Source organism: Palaemon carinicauda, chromosome 19 (assembly GCF_036898095.1).
Source record: "Palaemon carinicauda isolate YSFRI2023 chromosome 19, ASM3689809v2, whole genome shotgun sequence".
NCBI lineage: Eukaryota > Metazoa > Arthropoda > Malacostraca > Decapoda > Palaemonidae > Palaemon > Palaemon carinicauda.
The window spans coordinates 89,217,181-89,227,180 of NC_090743.1; positions in this window are offsets into that span (position 1 = coordinate 89,217,181).

Here is a 10,000-nt window from a genome sequence, read left to right on the forward strand (position 1 = left end):
AACTTCGTATGACTCTTTTAGAATTTTAGGTGTGATTCGCGACAGGAAATTTACTTTTGAGAAAAACATTAGGTCTCTCTCTTCTTCAGTTGCACAAAAAATTGGCTTATTGAGAAAGTCTTTCAAGATTTTTGGTAATCCATCTATTCTGAAGAAGTGTTTTAATTCTTTCATTTTACTTTGTTTTGAGTATTGTTCTCCTCTCTGATTTTCAGCAGCTGATTCTCATCTTAATTTGTTAGACACAGACTTACGGTCTATTAAATTTCTTATTAATCTTTGGCACCGTCGTTCAATTAGTTCATTATGCATGTTGCATAAGATTTTTCATAATTTTGACCATCCTTTTCATTCAGATCTTCCTGGACAATTCCATCCTGTTCGTAATACTAGGCAGGCAGTTAATTCTAATAGTCAGGCCTTTCCATCATGAAGCTCAATACTACACAGTATTCTAGAAGTTTTATTCCAGCTGTGACCAAGTTGTGGAATGATCTTCCTAATCAGGTAGTCGAATCAGTAGAACTTCGGAAGTTCAAAGTTGCAGCAAATGTTTTTATGTTGAACAGGATGACATAAGTCTTTTCATAGTTTATATATATATATATATATATATATATATATATATATATATATATATATATATATATATATATATATATATATATATATAACATATCTGTTTTGTCGTTGTTACTGTTTGTAGAATTATTTATTGCTAGTTTGTTCTCATCATTTATCTTTTTTCTTATTTCCTTTCCTCACTGGGCTATTTTTCCCTGTTGGAGCCTTTGGGCTTATAGCATCTTGCTTTTCCAACTATGGTTGTAGCTTAGGTAATAATAATAATAATAATAATAATAATAATAATAATACCACTAGAGAGTTATTGGGTCTTTTACTGGTCAAATAGTAATACATTTGATCCCTCTTTGGTCGCAATTAATTTTTCTTTTGCCTACACTTACACTGAAGAGTTTAGCCCATTCTTTAAAGATTCTCCTCTTTCCACATTTACATGGCAACACTAAGATAAAGAAAATCTTCATTCAAAGGGCTAACTACTTCAGTATAACTGTTAAATGGCTACTTATGATTTGGTAATGGTAGAAGAGACTCTTTAGCATTGTTAAACAGCTCTTTTATGACAAGAACACTCCAAAATCAAATCAATGTTCACTATTCTTTAGTAAGGTGCATAATAGATGGTCTGGATTTCAATACATTGAAATTTGTTATGTATGGTGAAACTAAATGGCGTTTCGAGTTCGTTGAGAACCTTCTGTACAAGTGCCCTATCCCGGTTTTAGCACACGTGGTTTAACTTACTGACGGTTATCGGCTAGTGTTAGTTTTTAGCTTTTACATTTCAGGCTCTTTGGCGGACATCATTGTCATTTCTTGTCGCAGAGAGTTACGAATATATATATATATATATATATATATATATATATATATATATATATATATATATATATATATATATATATATATATATATATATACATATATATATATATATATATATATATATATATATATATATATATATATATATATATATATATATATATATATTATATGGGTATGTGTGTGTGTTTATTCAAGACTAATACAGATGTATCTACGAATTCACCATTTGCAGTTTTGATAAGAAATTACTAAGCAAGACAAACCCATCGTATTATATACTGTAGTTTCAAATAGGAGTGATATTGAGAGGACTGCATTCAGATGTGTTATAGTCACTATCATAACCTTGAGAAGAAAACCGAAATATTATCAGGGAGATGTTTTCAAGAATTGTATTGTAGTTAACGAGAGAAAGTCGACTGGGAAATAATTCCTACATTTGACTGAAGCTCTGAAAAAAAGAGAGAATTGTGACAGTTTGATTGTAGCAAAGGCCGTTGCTTATGAACTCCAAAATATTCCTTCAACCTCTACCCTAATTCCAGTCACAATTTCCCTTCAAACGAAAGAATAAGAAGATCCCTTAATGTTGGTGAAGTCCTGTAGCTGGGGTTAGGAGGATGCAATAGGGCTCTGCATAATAAAAGATCAATCACTGACGAATATGACTTATTTTTAGATGTCTATTTGGGTCTAAATATGAGAGGTATGCAGGTTTTTTATGTCTAGTAAACCTTTAACATTGAAAGAAAAACAAAAATGTTTTTATACTTTACCTAAATATTTGAAGTAAGATATATGATATTGAGAAAGTTTATGAAAAAAATTAAGTTTACGTGTATGTGTGCAAAATTCACCGTAACACACTAAATTGTCGGTACAAAAACAATTAGGAAAAACTCAACATCATCATTTCCATTTGTTGGTATTGGTCAAACCCCATCTTACTGGACAAACTTCGGTCTCAGATGGCATGTCATATTTGTTAGCATAGGCTGCCTTGAAAGTGGTATAGCAATCACTTTTTAAATAATAAGAGAAGGCTATTCATGGTTAATTTACAGACCCTGAAGTTATTGTAATTTTGCAATGAACGGAAACGGTTTTGTGATAACCAATACCAAGAAAACTTCCGTCGGTTGTAGAGGAAAAGGGAATATGGTGCAATGTCATCAGCAATCCCATAGCGAATAAGCCATGAAAAAATGTACAAGGTTTTCCTGTGAATATCTCTTCAATAACAATGTTAGCAAATAAAGAAACATGCGGGACAGAAATCATTGGTTTACTCTCGCAGGTCATTGTATTATCATATCCATTATTATTATAATTATTTTGTTATTAAATGGAAGATTAACCAACATAGAAAATACCATTTCCTTCCCAGTCTTTTCTCTTGGTCGGAAGGTCTTCATTCATAAATGTTCTATCCATCCCAAAGAGTTAGTTTTCCAACATTTTTTTTCTTCACATAACTAATGCAGGTATCACCTCCTTCAGAAAAAATTTTCAGTGAGATTTCATATGATTTCTCTCACGTTTAGAAAATGTTACACTGAAATTCCTTCAATCTGGTATATATTTCTATTCATGAAAATTAAATTATTTTTTTCTAGTTGTGATGTCCCTGTGGAAATTGTTTAAACATACAATCTCAACCTTATGCACTTATGAGAGAATAAAAATTAGTCTCTCAGCCATGAAACGAAGGACATCCCCTCAAACAAAGAGTATCAAACAGCCTACTAAGACTGTTTTACATTCAAGCAATTCGATCTCGCATCGACTATACAGCACCTGCGCTCACCTCACTGATTGAAACTCAAAAAGCCTCCTTAGAAGTTGTACAAAACAATGCTACGAGACTCATCAGTGGCTCTCCAATGTGGACCAGACTCTGCTTGTTAAGCGCCGAAACTAACCTAATTCCCCTTTCAGTCAGGAACGACATCAGAAACTGCAATATCATATTCAAGGCAATCGAAGGAGACAGAGGAGATTGATCCGGCAAAAACACACGCGAAGGGACTACTGGACACACTTAGAAGAATGCAAATGCAAAATGAAGCCTACAAGACAAAGGGGCTACAAAAGCTCAATGGCTAAATGACTCCTGCCCAATGGTCCCCGTACCCCATCTAATATAGGACAACTTCACCATCCTTCCAGCAGCAAGCAAAGCTCTCTGCACGCCAGAATAACTCACAGCAACAGCCAAAAAGGTAATCAGTAACACCTCAGCCCCCAACATCTACTATACTGATGGATCACTTGATCGTGATATTCTTGCAGCAGCAGCTGCAGTTGTCTCTCCACCAGGCTTTAGAAAAACTGGAGGCTTTCAAACCACGCCTCCACGCTACAAATCGAGCTAGTGGCGATTGCCAAAGTCCTAGAACACTCGGCCAGTTTACATGGAGAAAACAGAACAATCCACACAGATTTGAGAGGAGCCTTTTTTGGTCTCAGCAACAAAGAACCCACTGAAAATATCTATCTAGTCACAGCAATACAGTACCTAGCCTTAGCTTCCCAAAGCAACAATAGAAAAATAACCCTAAATTGGATCCAAAGTCACACTGGAATCACTGGCAATGATGAGGCCGATCACCCAGCCAAATCAGCCCTAATGTGCCAGACAATCAGTATCACACTTCAATTTTCCCTGAAAACTATCAAGAATCAAATGACAGCTTTTTGTAACAGGCTTAAGCCTAGCGAAGTAAGGCGAGCCTTCCTTGATGAATTCAGATCAGCAAAATAGTATATCGAAGCAACAAACCTAACCCCGTATCAACTTGCAAGAAAAATCCCCCGCCAAGTTGCAATCATTATTTGCAAACTGCGACTGGGATATCTGTGCAACTGGCAAATCCTCATTGATAACGACGAGGACCCAGTAGCACAACAGAGACCGGGAAGACCGTTCAACAACTGTCAGCAACTAACAGATGAACCTGCCTCTTTTTGATCAAAGGAAAGGAAGAATGTGACGGAGGGGAGGAGGCATCCTCCCCAAAAGAGCCAACTGACTCCCGGCGTTAACTTGGAGAGCAAGAGGTACAGAAGAGGTCGGGAAGGAGTTGGGAAATGTTTATTTAGAGATATTGGTATAGAAAAGGTAAAAAACTTCCTTAGTACCTCGAGCTTAAGTGTAAGAGAAGAGAAATTGCATGTGGGAGGGCTAAAAAGATGTTAAGCATGGTTTAAGTTAGGTTACTTGAGTTCAAACTGGTGCTGGTATTACGTTATCTTTGGGGAAGGTAGCTGTGGAGAAAGGCTGAGAATGTATCAACATTAGCTATAATGTGTTTTATAATTGCTGTCGTGGTTACAGGAATGTTGGGGTTGAAATCCTGTCTTAGTAGGCTCGTACCTATTGAATTGTCAAGAAACGAGCCTACTAAGACAGGATTTCAACCCTAACATTCCTGTAACAGCATCAATGAAAATCCTTTAAGGATAATATGTCAATGCTAGTCAGACTGGAACTTGAAAGATTATTTGACTAAACAATATCAAAACCTCGCCCTAATTAATAAAAAAGGTAGATAGAATAAAATTTAATAAGACCAATGTACCTCAGAATGAACATTAAATAGAATGTCACCCGTCTGAGCACTATCTGTTAAATCTTTATCAATCAAGTTTATAGGTTTAAAAGTCACGTATAAATAGCAGAGTTAAGGGACCCTGTTAATGACCTAAAGACTGGCCATATATATATACTTATGATCAGCGCCCAATCCCCCTCTCCACCAAAGCTTGGAACAGGGAGGGCCAGGCAATGACTGCTGTTGAATCCTATAGGCTCCCTCAAAATCCTTCGCTCTCAAGGATGGTTGGGTTACAGACACTACCAAAATCTATCGAGCTTGAGTGGGACCTGAACCCCAGTCCGACAGATCATCAGACAGGGACGTTTCCAATAGGCCAGATCAAGAGATATCATATTTTGTGAAAATGGAGGTTACTTGTATAATATCTCCTCATTCCGTCTCGATGGTGGAGTAACAAGACCTGTACGTGTCCTTCATGAGGAAAATAGCATAATTATGTGGACTGCAGAGCATACAATACCAGTTGAAGACGAATATCTCATCAAGACATCCAAACTAAAGCAACAATGTAATTCCATTATACAGAGGCATTATACATTGCCAAGATTTATAACAACAAACTTAAAGAGTTTTGTAATGACTAATCAATTATCTAACATAACCCATCTGAAAAAAACAAAATCTTGATCACTTGCAATCACTGAAGGACTGACAACTCAAAAAAAAAACAAAAAAACCTACATATTTTTTATAATGACATTGAAGATGTTCTTCAAGCAGCTTTCCTCAGTAAGTGAAATGATGAGGACATGGTTCTTGGGAGAGAAGCACAATACGCTATTGTTATAAATCAATGACAGAAAGCACTTACTAGGGATCGTATCCAACAAAACAGACCAACCCAGTACCAAAAACTTTAGTCTCCATGATGTCGATGATAATGTGTGACTTATGAAGGGAAAACAAACATACGAATACACAGACAGTAGAGTAACTGAATTTCAAAGTCTTTGGAGTTAAGTGCTATAAAAGACATCGTGTAAAGAGACCTGGACATCCGATCGATAAGACATGAGAGCATTTTCCTCTGAAGTTTCCCTAAATATCACGGCATCAATGACCTTCGATGTCAGGATGCCAGAGAACTTCAAATCAATCAATCAATCCATTAATATCAATCTATATGGGTTTTCATTTGCACTGCATCTCCTCAATCTAAATCACACTTTTTTTTTTTTTTTTTGTAAATGTCCCTTATTTTTTCAAATAGTCAGATGTTTGATCTGATCATATTCTGGGTTCGTTCGCACTTTATCTTTACAATCTTGATTTTTTAATCATATTTTCTATCTATTCTGTAAATACACTTGAGATAGACAAAAAAAATGTCCAATGAATAAAGAAATTTAAAAGTGTTCAAGATATAACTCTACTTTTTCTTAGATTGTTCAAATAAGGTATTAAATTTTGGGTATTTTAACTATATAATTAGGTACCTCGTTAATCAAAATACAAAATTCAAATAACCTTAATGGTATCTGGCTATATCTGAAAACAAGGTACTTCGCTTATCAAAATGTTGAAATCAAAGTAACAGTAAGGCGAACCAGTAATACTAGATAACAAGGTATATATATCACATTGGACTTTACTCCAAAGGGGACCTGTTAAGAAAGGGTTTTAAGTTGTGATATTTTGGTATAAAAAAAAAATGCGGCGAAATTGTCATGTGGCATAAATCCCCCTACAGCCAACTATCCTGTGACTAGAATTCCAGAGGTGAATTTCCTTGTGTAAAAAAAGTTTTGCAGCTCTATCCTTAGAAAAATATGAATGAGATTTAGTAAACACTATATTCGTTTCTGATTAAAGGGTGTGTGTAATGACTCAATTTTTTGTCAACATCGTTATGAGCGCAGGAAAACTTTGTATGACCAACTAGTTTATCTCAAGACTTGCTCTCTCTTGCGGTGGGTGATTACATTACTAAATTTACATATGCCCTCTTCTTACACTTCTGAGGGTATTTTTTATTGCAGTGATTATCAAAAAACTAATTCCTTTCATTGCTTGATCATATGGCAGTGCGAGGTCTGTTAATGAAACAAGTTTTTTTTCTGCATGAATTACGGAAAAATTCAAAGTATTTAAGCCTCATATGCATCACTTATCCAATACATAATATGACCGGCTATCCATTAAGGATTCAAAAAGTGTCCTTCAAGCTTTAGAAGGTTTTAATTCTAGCAACCTTTTAGTTTTAAATATTTTAGAGTGGCTTTTAATTATTGCACTGAAAGGTATAACAGTTTGATTTTGTTGGGTTCCGGCACATGTAGGTGTGTCTGAAAATGAAGAGGCAGATTCACTGAAAAAGTGCTGCAGCTGAGTTGCTACCAAGAAGGTATCCCATTCTCTGTAAGGATTTTTATCAGCAATTAAGAATTTAATTTATAACAATTGGCAACAGCATTGGGATACTTTAACCGAAAATAAGATGAGATAAATTGCGATTGGTATATCCCCTTGGAGGTATAATGGGTTTGCCACGAAAATGGGAGACTACTCTTAGTTGTCTCTGCATTAGTCGCACTCAGATGACACAAGAGTTTCTGCTGGCTGGCCAACAGCTTACTTACTTTGATGGCTGCTTTTCCGGCCCCAGACAGCAGGGGAACCCCACTCTCTACAGGACCTCCACTGTCGTTTTACTTTGTTCTTTCAGGGTATTCATCTTTTCAGATCACGTACTGTTCATTTACTGTTAAATCGTTACTGTCAAAAGACTCATGAAATAAGAAAGTCTTCAGTTTCCTCTTGAAAGCCTTAATGTCTTCAATCATTCGAATGTTACGTGGGAGCTTATTATAGTCTCTGGGCAACATATATAAAGGCTCTGCAGCCCAAAGTGGACATAAATCTAGGTTCGAACAGTTTGAAGCCATCTGTAACTATTCTCGTGTCGACACGATTTGTTGGCTGCGTAATATGTAACAATTCTCTCAAGTATTTTGGACGACCGGTTCTGATAACTTTGTGGGTTATTGTACATATTCTATATTCAATTCTTGCTTTAATCGGTAGCCAGTGTAAATTGATTAGTATAAGGGTGATCCTTTCTCTAGGTGGGACACGTTTTATCAGTCTTGCTCCTTTGATTATTATGTTTTGTAATTTCCTAAGTTGCACTTTTGGTAAATTGTAGTAGATAGAGTTGCAGTAGTCAATCCCGGTAATAACACAGTTTGTCACAAGTTTCTTTACAGAATTTTCATCCAGGTACTTTTTTTATAAACGCAATATTTCTTAGATGATAACCAGCACTTTTTATTACATTATTTATATGGGAATTTAGAGACAGGTTTCAAGCAAGAAATACACCTAGATCTAGAACTTTACTAGATATCGGCACTGAGTCATTATTTATGTTCATTTGAATATCACCAAAGTTTCTCACGCTGTTTCTCTTACCCACCACTATGAATTCAGTTTTGTTCTCATTTAATTTTAGTTGTTTAAATGTCATCCATTCTCTAACACTATCAAGAATTCGGTTTAGAGTTTTAGTTGTGTCATGTATATCATTTATGGAGAAGAGAAATTGTGTCATCTGCAAATAGTTTAAACTTCACGCCATGCCTTTGTAGCATTTTCGATAGACCAATAGTATAAATGAAGAATAAGATTGGGCCAATTACACTCCCCTGGGGTACCCCTCTGTTTAAGGGTTCATATGATGAATAAGAGTTTCCAATTTGTACTCAGTAATTTCTACCAACCAACCAACCATATTGCGACAACTGTTTGACCCTTGGCAGTGAGGCATTTGTTGACTGAATGCCCATTTCATAGCACAGAAAGAAATAGATATGTGTTTGAGGCTCGGGGTGAGTATGACAGGTTCATCCTTGCCAAGATCCTTGGACATGACATGTCGTATAATGCCAACGGTATTTTAAAATTTATATCAAAAGCAGGTCTTCTTAATACTATTTAAGTTCTATAACATATATACTTTTCTGATTTTAATGGAATATTCTTTTAATCTTTATTTATGATAATTAATACCGGCGTCAATGACCTTCGATGTTAGCATTCCAGAGAACTTCAAATCATTCATTCATTCATCCCATTAAGGCACCTTCATCTGATATCGGAGTTTGTCAAGTAAATATTGAGAATCATCCCTGGGTTACACAGCCTTTTGATTATCCAATACATCAAGTGATTAATTAAGTTGGTAAACATTGTATATTCATAGAATCTATAGACATTGTATCCAAAGCATTTAGATGACCGTACTTGGATTATACAGTAAGTGTCTTAACTCTAAAAAATTTTTAACTGAGACCATTACTGATACCTACTTTTTGTTAAATTCCAAAATTAAAGCTCAAATATTTATGATATCGTATATTATGCTTAATCTAGAATCATTCCATTATGTTGACCGACCAGAGTTAGTTAAAAAATAAAAAAAATATATATATATATATATATATATATATATATATATATATATATATACATATATATATATATATATATATATATATATATATATATATATATATATATATATATATTCTGTTAATTCTCCTTGTTAATTTTTATGATTACTTTCATCGAAATTATAAACAGCTTTCCCTATTTCAGGTTACGAATGTAGAAATTTCTTTCTCTAGGACCTTCTGAGTCTTACTGATGTTTTAACCTGAATAGTTCTGTAAATTGATCATATATTCCAAATATTCATTATATCATTTAAAATTTGTGTTTAGCATATTGAAATTTCAGCTAATTAGGACCCATATAGAGTTCCACTCCTCCATAGATTGCTGGAAATTTTCAGAAAATGCCATGTTTTCATAACTATATGAACATTTTTTATAGATTAATGCACCTGACTGCCAAAATAAATGTCACAAATGATATTAAACGCAAAAAACATTAGTAGATTATGATGTGATTTAGTCAATGGGTCTATTCAGCTATAGTGAAATCAACTCAAGTGTGTTTACCATTTT